At 39.3% G+C, this 20,852-nt stretch overlaps 1 pseudogene; it reads left to right on the top strand.

Moving 5' to 3' along the window:
• The first annotated feature begins 16,881 nt into the window (after positions 1-16,881).
• On the top strand, positions 16,882-17,822 carry LOC122218332 (annotated as a pseudogene).
• Positions 17,823-20,852: the final 3,030 nt, after the last annotated feature.

The following is a 20,852-nucleotide window of genomic DNA, read 5'->3' as shown; positions in this document are numbered from 1 at the left end:
ACCCATGACCCCCAAATGTGTGCGGTGACACAGGGTTGCTGTGTCAAGTGAGTCTGGATAAGACACAGCTGCGTTGAAGCTGGAAATGGCAAGCTGATGAGGCAGTGTAAGCCACCTCTCAGAATATGACCAAATGAAAGGACTTTCTTCTTGTTTTTGTTTTTACCAATTCATTCAACATATTCCCTGAGAACCTACTACTTCCCAGGTGCTAGGCCCTAGGGATGCAAGACAGACACCATTCCTGCTTTACAAAACTTACAATTTATAAGACTTACAATTTCTTATCACAGCATGATATGAACTGTGAAGGAAACAGGAAATAACAAGGGCACTTAACTGTGCCAGAGAGAGCAGGGAAGGCCTCTTTGAAAAGGGGAAATTGAGACCTAAAGATGAAGAGGAGCTGGCCGTGTGAAGAACAAGGCCATTCCAAGCAGAGGGAATAGCATGTGCAAAGGTCCTGAGAGGGGAAAATTAAATGCCTGCTATTGAAGTAGAGTGAAATATAGACAGAGAAATATTGGACAGAGAATTATGGATCTAGAAGTGTCACAGATAGCAATTTGCCAAACACCATTACTGCATATTTTCTAAAGTTTAGACAGTCTTATTACCTTCCCTAGAGTCTCACAGCAAGCCAGTGCAAGAACTGGTACCCAGAACTCTGGAATATTCTATATCATCAAACCCTCTTGTCAACTAGTCAGAATAATTTGAGTTTATTCATTTTTGTTCTTCCAAAATATTAGTAGCTCCATGTGTCATACAACAAGCAAATTGCAGATTTGGAAGATAAAAGAGGTCATTTTATGCTACTGTCTTCATTCCTTCATTCTTTCACTCATTCAGCTGTTCAGGGATGTCCTCAGGGAAGCTCATGTGCCCACAGCATTGCTGTTTTCCTGGCCACCAAACTTTGTCATGCTTTTCTTATGACCTGTGTACTATCTGTAGCCTCCTCTGGATGCAAAGTTCCATGAGGAAGGAGGTCAGTATCTATCCTACCTCAGCACTTAGCACGTAAAAGGTGCTTGATTAATATTTGTGGAAAGCTGAATGGATGACGAATGGATGGCTGAATAAATGAAGGCTGACTATCTTCCACTCTTCATTGGAAAATTCACCCGTGAGGATGTGGTTGTATTCATGCATGCTCCAATCTTGTCTTCAAACACTGCCAATAGGGAGTTGATATATCATTAAATGCTTCTCCACCATACAGACCATTAAAATCCAGTAGTCCATTTTACCATGACTGTGGTATTCACAGATATTTTCTAAATTTTATTTCTCATTGTTTCCAATAGGTAATATATATGCATGATTCTAAAGTCAAAGCAATATAACAAGGAGTACTTTGTGAAGTTTTTACTCTGTTCCCCATGCCCCGTCCCCACCCATTCTAGGTGGGGTGACCATGCAGACTGGTTTGTCTAGGACAGTCCCAAACTGTACCAACTGTGTTGATATAAATATTAATGGTGATTCCTTTCCCTCTCAAAAATATCCCATTTAGACAAAAAATAATATGGTTACCCTATCTGTAGTTAACTATTTTCACTACTTCCTTCAAGCTTTTCTTTATGCAGCATCAAGCAAATAAGAGAGGAATACGGTTGGTTTCTCTTTTCCCCAGAACCTGACCTGGCTCCCTAGACCTGCCAAAGAAATGCTAGCATATTAATATTTTGTTCTAATAAATGATAAGTTTTATTTTATTCTTTAATGTTTACTTATTTTGAGAGAGAAAGCAGGGGAGGGGCACAGAGAGAGGGAGAGAGAGAATCCCAAGGAGGCTCTGTACTGTCAGCATGGAGCCTGATGCAGGGCTCGATCCCACGAACCGTGAGATCATGACCGGAGCCAGAGTCAAGCGTCAGACACTTCACCGACTGAGCCACCCAGGCACCCCAAATGATAAGGTATAAAATAAAACATTCTTTAAATCAAATACCTTCATGAATGCTAAGAACTTTCAATATATTCCTATTTTTTCCCTTAATAATTAACAGTTTTCCCACTAAATCTCCTAATAAAATGGTTGCTAGCCAGTGGTTCTTCTTTAGTCTGATATGTAAGGCTTTTTAAGAACTACAGAAGGCTGTTCTGCCAATAAATTTTCAGGGAGTAGAATAACTGTGTGTGTAGCATTTAGAAGCACTTACCTCTCATCACACTTTTCAGGTCCTTTGGGCTATTGAGGTAAATTGAGTTAATTGCCCACATCCTACTGTTAGAGTGGCCTTGCTTGAATAAAGGAAATTAGCCCAATTGGAAGCTAGAAATCAGGCTATGTCGCATAAGTCATGAGTGAAGAATTTCTCAAACTGTGGTCCTTGGGCCACCTACGTGTGAATCAGCTGAAGTACTTTATTAGAGGATAAAGTCTTGGACTGCCCTCACATCTACTGAGTTTCTCTGTACCACTTTTTTTTCCACATGTCATTTTTCTGATCATTATCACTGTCGTCCGTAGTTCTTGAACAAAAGCCATGTGCAGGACACCGGACCAATGCTCTGCAGGAACCTCCTAGCTCCTCACACCCTGAGTTTTAGAGATGATTTCTCTTTCTTTCTTTCTTTCTTGTCTCATGATTTTTAAAAAGTATTTTCTTGGGGTGCCTGGTGGCTCGGTTGATTAAGCGTCCAACTTCAGCTCAGGTCATGATCTCACAGTTCATGGGTTCAAGCCCCGCATCAGGCTCTGTGCTGACAGCTCAGAGCCTGGAGCCTGCTTCAGATTCTGTGTGTCCCTCTCTCTGCCCCTCCCCCACCCATGCTCTGTCTCTCTCTCTCTCTCTCTCTCTCTCTCTCTCCCCCTCAAAAATAAACATTAAAAAAAATTTGAAACATTTTCTTATGAAAATTTTATTTATTTATTAACATTTATTTATTTTTTGAGAGACCGAGACAGAGCATGAGCAGGGCAGGGGCAGAGAGAGAGGGAGACACAGATTCTGAGGCCGGCTCCCGGCTCTGAGCTGTCAGCACAGAGCCTGACGCGGGGCTTGAACTCACGAGCCGCGAGATCATGACCTGAGCTGAAGTCGGATGCTTAACAGACGGAGCCACCCAGACGCCCCTCTTATGAAAATTTTAAAACACAGGTGAAAGGAGAACAGTATAATAATCTCCACGTAGCCATTATCAGCTTGAATGATGACCAACCCATAGCCAACTTGGTTTCATCTGTGTCCCCGCCAAGGTTTTCGCATCCTTGGGAATCCCAGACATCCTCTGTTCCATCTGTAAATATATGTTAGCATGTATGGAGAATTCTTCCCTCTCCTACAGAGGGGCAGCTGATAGGAGAGGGACTTGAGCGGCACCTGGCATGGGTGGAGGGACAGCATCTCAGGTCCAGCTGGGTGTCCTGTGGATCTCCTCTGGGCTGGCTATTAACCTACGAGGCGTTTGTACTAGGCACATTTTGAGGTCCCTCCTGGCTCTAAGACACAGGTTCTGTCCTTTCCCCCGAGGGGCTGTCCCTGCTGGGTTGTTGGAGGCCCAGACACGAGGGCATTCACTGAGGCCAGTTCTGGGCTGGGGTGTCCACATCTCCATTGAACACGGGTGGCTGAAGTGCATTCTTGTCATAAGCTAAGTGCTTCGTTATGGCTCGAATACCACGCCAGACTTTTTCCACCCTTCACTAGGTTTGTTTCTGAACTTCATCAGCATTTTGCCCGCTTCCTTTGCCCTGTACAAGCCATTTGTTCCAAAAAGCATTCGCTCCTCTGCAACACGTGATATCCTGCTTGAATTGGAAGTAGGTCTTTTCTCCTTTTTAAAGAAAAGATGGCCCATCTGCAATACAACAATTTGTTTTTACAGAGAAAACCCAAGCCCTTCATTGTGGGACAAAATGCCACTTTATGATCTTGTGGCCATGATAGGCTACCATTTGTAGTCCTCTAAAACCCTAAAAGCCTGCAACCCAGTGTGTTACTGACCTAGGCAAGCCTGGTGCATAACAGTGGGAAAACCGAAGCTCGCACGGCTTTGCATCAATAACAGAGAGAGCGAGAACAAACCACTAACCCAAACTGCAGGCACTACCAAAGAAACCTTTTAATTAGGTCAGCGTTATAAAGTTTCCTACTAAATTGTTAGAGGGGATATGTGAAGAGTAGGCTCTTGATTGATCTTTGGCCCAGAAAGCAGAGGGCTTCTTGCCGTCGACATTGCTTTTCATAAAGTGGTGAAGTTGGCAATATCCCATTCTCGTTACTCTGCTTTCTGCTACCCTGCAGAAAAGTTGTTTTCTCAAAGAAAAAAGTTGGTTTTTCTCCAATACATTCCAATAGCAAAGGTCTTTCATCATTAGGTGAACTCTGTTTAAAAGAGGTATATTTCCTCAGCCTTAAGACACTATTCTGCTGTCTTGTGAAAGACCACGGTTTCAGGGTAAGAAGCAAAGGGTTGGGACACACAGGCTCAGATTTCTCAGTCTCTTCTGTGTCTTGCTGCGTGACTGCCCAGATGCGTGGGTCCTAAGACCCTTGGTTGGAGCCTGTTGAACAAAATCTACCACCATACAAGATACCCTGGAGAAAAGAAGCAGTCCTAGGTTGCATTTTTCTTGTTGCATCTTTAACAGCTTGATAAATTGGACCTGAATAAAAATGTAAAAAATGTAAGCAAAGAAAAGTAAATTTTAACCACAATAATTGGTTTTTTCACCCAAATAATTGACAAAGATTTCAAAGAACGTTAATGCTCTAAGTTAGCAATGGAGTGGGAAAAGGGGTCACTGATAATGAGAGGATCTGTTGGTACAACATTTCGGAAGAGCACTTTGGCAGTACATGTCAAAAATCCTCTACAGTGAATATCCTGTAATCTACTAATCTCTCTTCTAAGAATTTATCTCAAGAAATAATCAGACAGGGGTTCAAAACCGTCCACAACAGATGTTTACGAGCGGAAAAAAATCGACGTCCAAGAATGTAGATTGGGTGAAGGAAGTTGTTACACATTTGTAAAATGGGAATCTCTGAAGTCATAAAAAATTATAAGGTGGAGCTATATTTATGGCCATGGAAATATCGCACAACACATCTTTTTTCCTTGCGCGTCTATCCCTTGTCTGTTTCCCTCTTCCTCTTTGCAATGATGGGTGCTCCTATCAACTCTAGAGAACATCAGTGAACAGGTACTCTGCTCCACTGGGATCTAGATGGACATTAGAATTCCAAGAGGATATGAGTATTGTTACCGTTCCAGTTAAACAGTACAAGGAACCCGCTGGTTCCTTTAATGAAATCACACTCAGAGATCATCATGAAGGTCCAATCTTCATTTGGGAAACAGTAGCTGAACCGTGTGGTCACTGCTCTTGTTGTCAGATAATCATCTTCCATTACTGTCCTTGGAGGTATTCCCTGCGGAGGGAATATTTCCTCATTCAATATTTTCTGCATAAAGGTCTTGATGGAAAAGTGAAATTAGTCCCAGCTGGAAAACTAGAAATAAAATGACAAAATGCCAATTTAATATTGGGACAGGTAAAAAGGAAGGATGTCCCTTTTTACTTAAAAGTCTTTAAATCCAAAAGATATATTTGTAGACATTTGTAGACCTGCAAAGGGAGAAGAATGGAGAGCAAGCATATGAGGTGGGTGGAGAAAATGCTCAACAACAATGAGAAATTTGGTCCAAATTCTCCCCAAGCTATGGAAGTTTATTTATAAATGTAAAAATGTGTTCATTAAATAGACACTGATCAAGCACCTGTTGTGTGGCAGCTCAGATATGTAAAGAGAAGCAAGGCAGCCTCCCCTCAAAGATCTCCCAGGAACCCTAATGGCCCTGGATTCGGCAGGCGGACTAGAATGTGTCTCAGTTCTGCTCTAGGTAGGCAAAGCCCCCTTCTACATAACCTCCAATGCCCTTTTTTCCCCAACCATGAACTAATTCCACTAACTGATTGTTTCAGTGTCACGTAGATAAAACCTGTCCTCCATCTGTCGAGATGTCCTGGAGCTCTTCCTTCTATGCATTCTTTCTCCAGGTAATCTCGTGTAGTCTCATGGCTTCAAATACCATCCAGGTCCCATGAGTCCAGGCTGGCCTCTCCAGTCCCTACCTTTCCCCTGAGTCCCACAACCAAGTATGCGCCTGCCTATTTGACAGCTTGGACATCGGATGCGCTTCTCAGATCTCACCAGGGGCGGTGGCCCAGGTCCTCCACTCTGCCTGGCCGGCCCTGCAGTCACCGGGGCTACACTCTGTGGCTGCTGTCACTCGGCACGAGAAGGGGAAGTAGGAGAGGTCCACCCTCCTCCGTTGTTCAGTTGCCAAATTACTTATCGACTCAGTTATTTCTCTCCTTTTCCCTTGACTCTGCGCTGGAAATTCTGCCAGAAGTTCTCCTGGACTCCATAGCTGCCTTCTCCTGCATGTGTTTTGGATTAGGGTTTCCTCAATTAACAGGATCCCATCTGCTTTTAATCATTCACGAATTTCCTCAAAGTTTGAAGCTTTCTGGCTGGGCTTCTTATTTTTTTCTCTCTCTCTCTTTTTAATGCGTTCTTTGAATGTTTTAAGATTTTTTTTTTTGGACCTTTTGGGTAGAGAAAGATGCACTCTGTTTTTCATCTTGCTTTAATATCTAACCTTTCTTACAGATTCAGTGTTGTTCTGAATGTAAGCCAATTGAATGACTCAATCATTTTGTTAATTATCATTGTGTGCTCTGGGACTATACTACCTTCAGGGGATGGATAGCACTCCTATACCCAAACACTATGTGACCTCCAGTCGATTACTGAAGAAGTAGAAAGCACTCAGAGGTCTAAGGGTTATTGTTTCTTTTAGCTATGAATTGTCACTTCTCACTTCTTTCAATGTGTCTTGCTATTATAATTGGTAGTCTAATGTTTAATACAGTTGCTTTTCCTTTAGAAAAAAATATATGTGCTTTATAGAAGCTTTTGTTTCTTTTTTTAAAAAAATTTTAATGCTTATTTATTTTTGAGAGAGAGAGAGAGAGACAGAGCACCAGTGGGGGAGGGGCAGAGAGAGAGGGACACACAGAATCCGAAGCAGGTTTCAGGCTCCGAGCTGCCAGCACAGAGCCTGGCACGGGGGCTTGAACTCACAGACCACGAGATCATGACCTGAGCTGAAGTCAAATGTTTAACCAACTGAGCCACCCAGGTGCCCCTAGAAGCTTTTGCTTCTTAACCCTCCCTTAAGGGGAGGTGATTATTTCTGTTTTGGCAATTACATTTAATAAGAAAAATTTCTCAGATTACTTCTTTTTAAATAGGTGATATTTTACTATAATTATACTTTTTTTAAAAAAAACAACCTTGAAACAAAATAAAATTGGTTTGTTTAAGCTGGACCCTGCATTTGAAGAGAGCACTACATAATTTAGTTCTCAAATTGTTCTATTATCAAAGGGAATAGGAGTTCTCTGGAGACAAAATAATTTGTTCTATTGTCTTCAGGATAGTGGAGGAAATGAAAGCTTATAGCAAGGCTATGTGAATATCCTCTGCTCTTAAAATATAATATCTTCCTCTATCTCATCAGTTAGGTAAGAGGTTGTAATGGTTAATTTTGTGTCACCTTGGCCGGACCATGATATCCAGATATTTGGTCAAACATTAATCTGAATGTTTCTATGAGGGTGTTTTGGAAGAGATTTACATCTGAATCAGTGGATTTTGAGTCAAGCAGATTGACCTCCATACGGTTGGTGGGTCGCATCCAATCAGTTGAAGGCCTTAATAGAATTAAGACTGACCTCACCAGAGCAAGAGGGAATTCTGCCCGCAGATGGTCTTTGGACTCAAACTGCAGCATCAGCTATACCTGACTCTCAAGGTTCCTGGCCCATCCTGCAGATTTTGGATTTGCCAGCATCCGTAATTATATGATCTGACTCCTTAAAACAAGTCTCTTTATGTATATAAATATAAATATATTAAGTATGAATATATAAAGCATTAATGTGTCGAAATATATAAATATAATATTAAGCATGTCGTATATTACATATATTTTGTAGATGTATTTAACCCTAAATGGACTTGGAGTCCTTGTACATTTTCACACTGAGGGATAGAAGTTACAGAAATCAGAGTAAACCCTACACATATTCATGTAACTGCTTTGAGAATAGAGATCAAATCCCTTCTCAAGAGATAGTTTTATGGATCTACTTGCTCATTACTACCTTTGTAGACACCCCTGGACGATGAACTCTATTTTTCTACTAAAAACCATGATGGCAGCCTTGCTTCTAATCCACGAGGCATTTCTTGAATGTTGGATTTAATTCAACAACCTGAATCACTCTGTACAGCTATGATTTCATACCTCTGCTAAATCCCTAGAATTTGCACTTGACCTTGTCTCCCAGTCTTCCTGGCCTTCCCAGTTACTGAATTGTACCTTCATGTCCAGATAAGTAACATTCGCTCATTTCCTCGCTCACCAGACTCCTGGTCTCAGCCAGACCAGGTCTTCTTCTCTGCTTCCCACACAATGACCATGAGTGCCACAGACCTTACGCTGGGTTTTCCTAATTTTCACGACAACCTGACAAATTGGCAAGTGTCTTTTGTCTTAATTTCTAATGTAGTTCATATGTTTTAATGTTATATTCTACAGTGTAAAGTTGGCCTAAATAGGAAGACTATTTTTATTTTTATTTTTTTTAAATTTTTTTTAACGTTTATTTATTTTTGAGACAGAGAGAGACAGAGCATGAACAGGGAGGGTCAGAGAGAGGGAGACACAGAATCTGAAACAGGCTCCAGGCTCTGAGCTGTCTGCACAGAGCCCGACGCGGGGCTCGAACTCACGGACCGCGAGGTCATGACCTGAGCCGAAGTCAGCCGCTTAACCTACTGAGCCACCCAGGCGCCCCAGGAAGACTATTTTTAAAACATTCCATGCTAAGTATGTCATCACAAACTAATGGTAACCTTGGAGAACACAACTGAGACCTGATTATTCAAACAAAATAAATAATATAAAATAAAATAAAATAAAACAAAATAAAGTAAAATAAAATGAAATATAACTGAGCAGCACTTAACCTTTTAATAACGCAGAACTAGACATCCAGCTCTACTTGAATCAGTCAAGGTCAAGTCAGGAGATTTGAACCCCCACAGTTAGTTTAACAGACAGAATTTAATATAAAGTATTATAAACTAGGTAGGTAGGTTTAACATTAGTCTAGGTAATGAGAGTTGGCTTCTATTACTGCTATAACAAATCACCTCAGATTTAGTGGCCTGAGACCACACAGTAACAGATTTGTTGCTTTAAATTTCTGGAAGATCAGAAGTCCAAAATCATTTCTAGCGGGCTAAAATCAAAGTGTCAGTAGAATTGTGTTCCTTTTGGAGGCTCCAGGGCATTTATGTTTCCTCGCCTATTCCAACTACCAGAGGCCATCTGCATTTTTTCGTCTCGTTGGCGCTGGCTTCACTCCATCCTCTGCTTCCACTGGCACACCCCCTTTTCTGACTCTGACCCTCTGCCTCCCTCTCATAAGGACCTTTGTGATTACGCGGGGCCCATGCAGATAATTCAGGAGAATCTTCCCATCTCAAGATCCTTAACTGATAAATTCTTTTTGCCATGTAAGGTAACAGATTCGCAGGTTTTGGGGATTAGGATGTGGATGTCTTGAGGGGGACCATTATTCTACCCATCAAAGTAACTGACAAGGCAAAAATGGAACACTAAGGTGTTGCATTTTATAGACCGACTTAGCCACTGCAGGAAGCAGCAACCCATCTAGGGTTCCAATGAAGGGAAGATGTTGGAATGCTGACAATTTTGAAGCTTAGAGAAAAGTCCCACAGAGCAGAAGCGCAGACCTCTGAGGACAAGATGCCGGCAGCTAGTGGTGGCGTCTCTGAGGGGGCGGGGGTGGGACACTGAGGCAGGTTCTCTAAAGGTTAAGAGAACTGGAAACTGCTGCCTGTGGCACGGAGTAAGGCTTCAGGGGGCAGGAAGCAGGGCTTCTGATGCTGACCGGAACAGGAAGCAAACAGGAAGCTACAAAAAGGAGTAGGTTTCTTTCCTTCCTCCTGCCTACTAGGCATCCTCTAATACTCCTTGTTGGCACTCCAAGAGAGAGCCAGCTGGCACGAGAAAATTGTGGGTAGAGTCCCAGCCCCACCATTACGAAGCAGAGCACAGAAGGTAAATCAGAACTCGAGAGACAATAGTTTTATAAGTGGTACATGACTCAACGTGACAAAAAGCAAAAAGCATAAATCCACCAATTGTTTTGATTATGTATCCTTGAGACAAGACTTTTTCTCTCAGCTCATTGTTTTGTTTTGTTTTGTTTATATGTTGTAGCTTCAGCTCACTTTAAGACACATGTATGGAGGGGTGCCTGGGTGGCTCAGTTGGCTAAGCATCTGACTTCAGCTCAGGTGATGATCTCCCGGTTTGTGGGTTTGAGCCCCATGTCAGGCTCTGTGCTGACAGCTCGGAGCCTGGAGCCTGCTTCGGATTCTGTGCCTGCCTCTCTTTCTGCCCCTCCCGTGCTTGTGCTCTGTCTTTCTCTCAAAAAATAAAACATTAAAAAAAGAGACATGTATGGAAATTATATAGTGTTTTTAGATATACTCTAGATAATGCAATGATTATCAAACTTTTAGAAAGGATGTACCCTTGGATTATTTTGTTTTCTAACACTCCAGGCAATCTCCTTCAATCCCTTCTCATATATGTTTAGTTTCTAATTAAAGCTATTAGTTCATTTGTCTGAAAATTTCATACCTTTCTTTGAAACAACTAAAGATAATGCAGGATAACTCAAAACAAGAGGAGAATTTCTGGGTCAGTACAGTAGATGGTTTCATCAAACCATTTCATAACAGCAAGTGCAAAGAAGGAGGATAGAGGAGACATAGAGGTAGGATAGACATAGGATAGAGGAGACATAGGAGACATAGAGGATAGAGGAGACATCCTGAGTCAGAAGTTCAGAGTAAGAAACGTATATCCTATTTTGAGAGTGCAATCTCTGCATTTTTACTCATATTCTGATCTATTTTGATGGCTTGTGTGAACAGTCTTTCCAAATGTAGTTTCCCATTTTCAAATGCCAGATTTGTGTTCAACATTACTAGATATGTTGTCTGATATACTCCCCATATTACCAACCTCTTCTTCAATTATAAAAGCAAGACTAAAAGAGCTCAAAGTTCTTGGGTCTATCTACCAGCATGTGCTCCCCATGTTGACTTCCAAAATGTACCAGGTTAGAGCACCTGCAGTACTGGGCTTGGTGCCCTCTTTTGTTCTCAAGTAAACGAATCTTGAAGCTCTGAGGTCCCACCGAGCCTGGGATGGCTTGTTTGGCTTTCAACATCATTCAGTACACTTTCTTGTCATGACAACCAAGAAAGACCTCAAGCTAACATATTTAACTGCTTCTCATACTTCATTCTCAATAATTCTGTCTCCTTTCCTCTCCCTCGTTTATAAACGCATCTTTTGACTTGGTACAGTGACACAGCAGATTTTTAAGAAAAAGAAGCCAAGGCAAGGAAAAAAAATTATGCCAGGAATTTATTCCAAAAAATATTGTTCAGGATAAGTTGGGTCTGTGTAGACTCATCCTAGTCCCATACACATTTGACATCTTTCATCTCTTCAATAAAGGCTATGTTCAAAGTGGCAATCCTAAAATACTGATGATAAAATCCTAACGTAACACAAATTATTGAAATACATGACACGCATTGTAATTACTGAAGCAGAAAATAATAGATTAACTTATGGAAAAGTTATTTTTCAATAGGAATTTATATTTAAAGGAGTTTGGAGTTTGAGAACTTGTATTTCCTTGATTTTTACCACCACTTCATTTTCTATTATTTTTCTTGGTGATAAAGCTTCTTTGAAGATTTGTTTATTTATTTTCAAATGCTACTGCCCTTTGCTTTTGCTCTTAGTTTGGCTTTTTTTCCCTCCACCCTCACAACCACCATAGAGTTATCCTAATTTTTATATTTTATATCTTTACTATTCCTCACATCTCTTTATCAGTTAATTTTTTGAGTGGCAATTGTTTTGTCCCTAAGAATTGATCGAACAATTGCATCTTATATTCTTATTTTATTACCCAAATAACTGTAGTATATATCATTTACTTTCCCTTTCTCCATTTCTTGTATGTTCTCACTAATGACTTGACAATTGAGGTTCATATAACAAATTTCATTACATTTCCCAGGCAAATGTTCCAAAGTAGGGAGGTGATTAGTCATAAGGTAGAATATATACAGGAGATAAAACATATAAAAGATAGCATATAGATGATAACAGAGATATTGAAGACTACCTAAGAGGCTATAGCTGTATTTCACTTGTACTGTTTATGTTCTTTGTACTCATGTTCATGTGCATCTGATTTCTAATACTTTATTTTGTAGACTTTTTCTTCATTCTGATTCATTTATACCTAAACATTTGTGTTCTGGGAGGCCCCCTTCTGATTGTGGTAATCTAAGTAATTCAGATTAATCCTATTGCTAACAGCTAGAAGAGCTGAACAATTATTTTTTAAAAATGTTTGAAGGCATCAGGGAATTAAGAAGCCAGTGAAGAATCATGGAGCCAAGATCTTAGAAAAGAAGGAAAACAGGAAGATGGGCATTGCACTCAGGACTCTGGAGCTTCTAGAAGAGGCAGATGAGAGGCTGAGGAGTTCAATAGAGGGTGACAAGGATCCAAGTACCCCTCTAAACTTTGGATAAACTACATGGCTGCACCCTAGGACTAAGTGTGAACTATAAATAATCTAATCTCAATAAGTGAACTATAAATAATCTAATCTCAAAGGGACTAAAGCAGCTTCAAATAATCCCAACCCCTTGTTAGACTCAGGTTATTTAGGATTGCTGGAACCTTTAGCTATTACCAAGAAGAAAAACATAAATCCTCTCTACTGAAAGAGACTATCATCTTAAACTTCAGTGTTTCTCTACAATTTTTCATGTACTATATCTAATATTCACTTTTAAATAATCAAGACTATGATGAGACAAGTTAATGTAATAGATAACCAAAGGGGAAAACACACACAAAAAATGACTTATAGGTATCCAGATAATCAGACACAGATGTTAAAATAACTGTACTAATATGTTTACCAAAATAAAAGACATAATTGAGAATTTTTACAGAAAACTGGAAATTATTTTTAAAATGAAACTTCGGGAACAGAAAAATTTGGCAATGAGTTTAACAGCTAGAGAGAGATAGGAAATTGAAAGATCAGTAATAAATATCCAAAATAAAAGCACAGAGAAACAAAAGTACAATAAATGAAGAAAAGGGACTAAGAAACATAAGATACAGTGAAAAGTTTTGTGATATGCATAATTGGTGTCCAGAAGCAGAAGAAGAGAATTGGACAGTATTGTTATTTGCCAAGATAACACCTGAGAATTTTCCAAAATGGACTGATGATATCAAACTACAGATTTAAGAAGCACTATAGAACCAAGCAGATAACTATAAAAACACACCTAAGCATAGTATGGTACAACTGCTGAAAATGAAGGGTAAAAAAGGTCTTAAAAGTAGCTAATAAAAGAGAAGAAACATTACCTTCAAACTAATAGCAATAAGACTGACAGTTTACTTTCCAATAGACACAATAAAAGCCAGGAAACAATGGAATGGTGTCTTCAAAATATTAAGAGAAAATAATCACAATCTATATTTCAATACCATCCAAAATATCCTTCAAAAATGTAAGCGAAATAAATACATTTTTGGACAGATAAAAATAGAATTCATCATCAGCAGACCTACACTAATGAAAATAAAGATGTTTTTCAGGCAGAAAGAAAATTATTCCAGACAGCAGCTCAGAGATGCAAAAAGAATGAAGAGAAAAATATAAGATACACAGAAAGGAGAAATAATAATAATTATTGATGACTGAGATCATAGTGATAAAATTTTATGGGGTTTAAATATATAAAAATCAAAATGCATGGCAAAACCACTTTGAAAACAATTTGGTAGTTTCTTTAAAAAAATTAAACAAACATATGAGACCTAGCAATTCCAATATCCATCAAGTGGTGAATGTATAAATAAATTGTGGACTATTAACACAATAGAATATCATTCAGCTATACATAGTAGTGAACCAGTGATATCTGTAAGAACATGAATGAATCTCAAAACATGAGATAGTCTTAAGGATCATGATGATCTTAAAGAAATCAATCAGGGGCGCCTGGGTGACTTACTTAAGTGTCCAACTTTGGCTCAGGTCATGATATCTTCATTGGTGAGCCTGGCATCGGGCTCTGTGCTGACAGCTTGGAGCCTGGAGCCTGCTTTGGATTCTGTGTCTCCCTCTCTCTCTGCCCCTCCCTGACTCATGCCCTGTCTCTCTCTCTCTCAAAAATAAATAAACATTAAAAAATTTTTAAAAATCAATCACAACCAACCAATCTTAAAGAGATCAATAGTTACCTAAGCATGAGATGACTTTTCAGGGTGAAGTAAATGTTCTATATCACGATGGTCACATGGGTGTATGCATTTGTCAGAACTCCTCAAACTGTACACTTAAAACAGGAACATTTTATGCAGTGCCACCTCCTTCTTAATAAAGTTCATTAAATTGACAAACATATGGAAAAATAGCATCTAAGTTGGATAATAAGGTAAATATAGTTATTTTTTTTTAACATTTATTTATTTTTGAGACAGAGAGAGAGCATGAACAGGGGAGGGTCAGAGAAAGAGGGAGACACAGAATCTGAAACAGGCTCCAGGCTCTGAGCTGTCAGCACAGATCCCCATGCGGGGCTCGAACCCATGGACCACGAGATCATGACCTGAGCTGAAGTCGGACGCTTAACCGACTGAGCCACCCAGGCGCCCCAAGGTAAATATAGTTAAAGTGCTATAAAGTTCTAGTACTGTCCAGGAAGAGATAAAGTATTTCTATTTGATGTTGATATTTTTTAAGGATGTGTGTAATCATATCTAGGGTCGCCACTAAAAGAATAGTAAAGTAATGTATAAATGCCAAAATAAGTGGGAAAATGGGATAACAAAAACAATCAATTTGAAAGTAATAAAAGAAACATAGAATATGTGGGACAACTAGAAAGCAAATGGTAAGATGGTAGATCTGGAGTGAGAAAACAACTATATGCTGCTTTTAAGAAACACATCACAAAGATAAGGACACAGAAATATCGAAAGTAAGGTAATAAAAAAAGATGTATCATGCAAATACTAACCAAAAAAGCCAGGGTTATTATATTATTATCAGTCCATTAAAGTGGACTTTAAGGAAGAAATAATTGGTAGAGATAGACTATTTTATAAAAATAAGTAGTTTAATTTACCAGAAATATATAGTGATTCTAAACTGTATGCACTTAATAAAATAGCCTTAAAATGCGTAAGGCAAAACTCAGCGTAACTACAGGAAGAAATGGATAAATCTCCGAACATAGTGTGAAATTTTCACATGCCTTTCTCATTAAGGAGATAAAAAATATAGATTTGGACTTCACAATTAAACAAATCTGGCCTAATTGATAGATAAACAATATTTCACTCAACACTGTAGATTTCGTTTTTAAAATTACACTTGGATTATTTATAAAAATTACCACATGCTAGGTTTAAATCAAACCTTAACAAACACCAAAGGATTGAAATGATATAGTTTATTGTTGGCAGTAGTGGAATTACATTAGAAATAAATTATAAGTAGACCATTTGAAGATCCCTCCAGGTATGAAAATTAAGAATTATCCTCTGAATAACCCATAAGTCAATGAAGAAATAACAATGGAGGGGTGCCTGGGTGGCTCAGTTGGTTAAGCGTCTGACCTTGGCTCAGGTCATGATCTCAAGGTTTGTGAGTTTGAGCCCTGCGTCAGGCTCTGTGCTGATATCTCAGAGCGTGGAGCCTGCTTCAGATTCTGTGCCCTTTCCCCTTTCCCCACTCTCTGCCCTTTCCCCACTTGTGCTCTGTCTCTCTCTCTCTCTCTCAAAAGTAAATAAACATGAAAAAAAGAAAGAAAGAACAAGGGGAATTAGAAAATATGTTACTGGAATGATAATGAAAATATTGCAAAGCATATTGGTTGCAGTTAATGCCGTACTTAGAGGAAAATTTATACCCTTACAACACATATAATACAAAAGAAGAAAAGCTGAAAAATCACTGATCTAAGTATCTATCTCAAAAAGTTGGAAAGATATCTGACTCAAAGTGGAAGAGAGGAAAACATAAGAAGAGAACTAAATGGAATATAAAGTAAATACAACAGAGAGAGGGCCAACACAACAAGAAGTTGGCTCTTTGAAAAGACTAATAAAGTCCTAATTCCCTGGTGAGATCAAAGAAAAAAAGGTAAAAATAACCCATGTCAAGAATGAAAGAGGGGACTCTGTTATAGATCCTACAAATATTTAAAATATTATAAGAGGATATTATAACAATGTTATGTAAATAACTAAATTTTTTTTTACCAGTGGACAATTTTCTAGAAAAGCAATGTTTACCTAAACTGACACAAGAAAATCTCTATAGTCCTATAACAATAAGAGAAATGGAACGCATAATTTTAAATTTTCCATAAAAAAAAATAAATCCAGATTACTTCACTGGTGAATTTTACCAAATATTTGAGAAAAAATTATGCCAATTGTATATAAACTTCTCCAGAGAATAGAAAAGTGAGACACTTTCCATTTTGTCTTCTGAGGCCAGTGTTACTTCAATACCAAAACCTGACAAGCACATTATAAAAAAAGGAAAATTACAGGCTAATAACATGATGATTTACATAAATGTAAAAAATAAATAAATTAACTACTAGCAAAATAAATCCAGCAATGTCTGGTGAATACACTGTGACCAAACGGGGCTATTCCAAGAATGTGAGAATGGTTTAATATTCTGGTTGCCCTGGCAGAATGGGGACAAGCCCTCTGGCTGGAGATACATGTAACACACTGACTTAGCATGACCTGGGAACGGCTGCCAAGGATGTCTTCAACAGAGGATTTGGTTTTGGTATAGTCAGTAGATCTGAGAACCAAATCTTGTAGCGGAGTGGAATTTTCTACTTCTGGTCATGCTTCCACGGATACAGGGAAAGCATCAGACCACCTAGAGACCAAATAGAAGATCTGTAACTGGGGACTTACTTTCAACCAACAAATGGAACATGGACAATACTCTTGGGACGGAAACTTCTTTGTAGAGTAAGTTGGCTGAAGGGTTGAAACTGACTCTCGGTACCATATTTATACTGAGGAAGAGCAGAAAATTGAAATCCCCTATAAATAAGATTGTTTCTGTCTTGACGATGATGCGGATACAGATTTTTCTGGACCAACCATCTATGACTGGGCTGTGTTAGCCACTGGAGGTTGCTCGCTGGCTCTCAGATGAGTTTTGACACAGCCAAATCCAAACTGTCACAGGATCATTTTGCCCTGGGCTACAGGGATGCACACCTCCAGCTGCACACGCATGTAAACGATGGCACTGAATTTGGAGGTTCTATCTACCAGGGGCTTAAAACGAGAAGACTGAATTGCCAGTGAACCTGGCTTGCGTAGCTGTCACCAGCACCTGTTTTGATGCTGCTGCTAAATACACACTGGCTTGTAGAACTTCTCTATCGGCCAAAGTGAGTAATCCCAGTCTGATTGGACTGGGTTATACTCAAACCTTTCAGCCAGTAGTCAAACCTACCCTATCAGCTTTCACTGATGGAAAGAACATGAATGCAGGAGGTCACAAGTTTGGGGTGGGGTCTGAGCTATGAAGCTTCACATGGTTTTGAGTGAAACATCCATTTTGTCTCTGGACATGAAGAGAAATGGACACACTGTGTTCGGGCCTTAAAAGTCTTCTGTGAAATTTCAGAAGCGTGAACTTTTTATTCTTCCCAAGAATGGTAATAATCTTCCCCACACTGAAGTCTAGAGATCCTAAGTCCATCCTAAGGTTGGTGCTTGAAGGCAGGCCGAGAATTGTCACGTCTGTGCCGCATTTCAGTTCAGTGCCACAGTGTTATTTTCACATGCATGCCTCAGTGACAATGTAGTGTTGGGTTGTAAAGGAAGTGTGATCCAAGCTTCCGGTTTATACATCATGTGTTGCATGTCCCACATGTTTCAAGACCTTTTAAAAGATAATGGTCTCTGCGCTGTACTGGAACTTTTGTTTTGCAGCAGAGTAAAATGAAATAAATCCATCACGTTTGGAACGACAACGACAACAACAACAACAGAATCGTTTAACGTTTGAAAAAAAAAAATGAAATTTGTCACTTTAACGGAATAAAGGGGAAAACAACATGTTACCTTCCAGATAATTTCTGAAAAAGAACTTGCCCAAAGCCAATATGTATTCATGGACAGAACTTTTGCCAAATATAAATAAAATTGCTTGAATCTAATAAAATGTACCTATAAATAATCTTACACAAACACGATTGAATGTTAAAAGCTTTACCTCTGGATATGAGAATGAGATAAGAATGTCCTACCAATCTGATAAGCAAGATAAAAGCAAACAAGTATAAGAATATGAGCACAAGAATAAAAACTGCTCCTACTCACAATTTGGTGATGTACGTGGACTACCCAAAAGAATCTACCAATTATTTATTTATTTATTTATTCATTCATTCATTCATTCATTTTTGATAGAGAGTGACAGAGCACAAGTGGGGGAGGGGCAGAGAGCAAGGGAGACACAGAATGCAAAGCAGGCTCCAGGCTCCGAGCTGTCAGCACAGAGCCCGACGCGGGGGCTCAAACTCACAAACCATGAGATCATGACCTGAGGTGAAGTCAGATGCTCAACCGACTGAGCCACCCAGGTGTTCCCCTTCCAATAAATTATTTAAATTTAATTAGTGACTTTAGTTAGCAAGGTTGTTGGATACCAAAAGACAAAAATCAAATCTATCCTTCTATCCCAACAACAAGCAAAAAATAATATTTTAAATTATTTATCTATTTTTGATTGTTTTATTGAGATATAATTAACATGCTAGTTTCAAGTGTACAACATAAAGATTTGAAAGAGCTTACTGCCTATGTTTTCTTTAAGGAGTATTATGGTTTGGGGTCTTACATTCAAGTCTTTAATCCATTTTGAATTTGTTTTTGTAGATAGTGTAAGATATGGGTCCAATTTCATTCTTTTGCATGTAGCTGTCCAGTTTTCCCAACAACATTTATTGAAGAGACTCCTTTTCCTATTATATATTCTTTTCTTCTTTATCATAGAGTAATGGACAGGAAGTCTTAAGCAAGACAAAAATATTGCTGTAAGGGAAAAGATGGACAAATATGGCTACATTAAGAATTTGTTGCTCAAAAGACTCAACTTTATGTAAATGCTATTCTTCCCTGAATGGCTCTTTTTTTTCCCCCCGTTGAAAATTATGCTTTTGAGAGTCATCCATATTTTTTTAGATGCTTTATGTTTTATATATGGTATGAGATAGGGGCCAAGTTTCATTTAGGTAAAATGGGGAAAACTCTGTCCATTGGTTTAAAGGTCAAGCACGTGGTTACCTTTGGGGAGAACCGGGGGGAAAAGGATCAAGAGAGGAAGCCAAGAGGGCTCTGTTACTGATGTTCCATTTCTTGTCCTGGGAGGTGGTTCCACGAGAGTGATTACTTGGGGGTAATTCATTGGGCTTTATGACGATTTGCTCACTTTTCTGTATTTGTGTTACACGTCCACAAAAAGTTAAAGAAAATGTATCTTCCTTTCCCTTACAGATAGAGACTAGCAGTAAATGGATCGGTTCCTTTTCTCCTGAACTGTCCCCAATTTGTTTCCTTTTGCCAATTGCCCTCTCACCATCACCTTTAAAATTTTGTATTGGCCACCTGATGCATGCCATATACGCTGCTAGATTCGGTGGCATATATTGTCACATTTAATCTTCCCAATGACTCTGTGAGTTGGATGTCATTCTAGCTGAGGCTTGGCACGATCAAGTGATCTGTCGAAGTCAAACAGCTAGCAGACAGCAAGCAGCAGAGCCAGGATTAGGTTCTGGTGTGTTTGTTGCATTCCCCTGGGCTTTTAAAATCAAAAGATTAAACATAGAAAATCCTAACACCAATTCACCTGGGAATATCGTCAATCTATATAAAAATGCTATTAAAAAGGTACACCTAAGTAAAATGCAAGGAATAAATATTCTTTTCTATGTACCTCGTATAAATGAAGAGCACTTTTCAAGTTTGTGAAGCTTTTTAAAAGTGGATGTAGTGGGAAAAGCATAGGTTTCTAGTCAGGTAACTCTAATCCCAGATTGGCTACTTATCACTTGTGTTTCCTTGAAAAGTTGCTCAAGCTATTTGACGCTTGATTTTTCTCATCTGCAAAAAGCAAATAATAACACCTGTTGGTGGTAAGCCAAAGGAATTGTGTAGGAATTATTTAGGACTGCGGATGAACAGAAGTCAGCCTGCAAGCCTGAGAAACTGAGAGAATTCAGGTTGTAATGACTGAAATTGTAGCAGAGGGCTGAGCTTAGCTAAGTACTCAGGACATTATAAATGCAGGTAGAGGCTAACTTATTGGAGCCCCACATAATCATACATAGAGCCAGCTGGTCCGCACTCCCCTGTTCCTCGCCTTTCACCCTCCCTGCCCTCACCCCCACAGCTACAGACTCCTCCACTCTTGGTGCATTGAGAGCTGCTGGGAAGGACATGGACATATTAGAGACTGTCCAAGTGAGGTCAAATAACCCACCAAAAGGGCGCCTGGGTGGCTCAGTTGGTTAAGTGTCCGACTCCCGCTCAGGTCATGATCTCACAGT

Source organism: Panthera leo, chromosome B1 (genome assembly GCF_018350215.1).
Source record: "Panthera leo isolate Ple1 chromosome B1, P.leo_Ple1_pat1.1, whole genome shotgun sequence".
Lineage (NCBI taxonomy): Eukaryota > Metazoa > Chordata > Mammalia > Carnivora > Felidae > Panthera > Panthera leo.
This window is presented reverse-complemented; position numbering and strand designations above follow the sequence as displayed.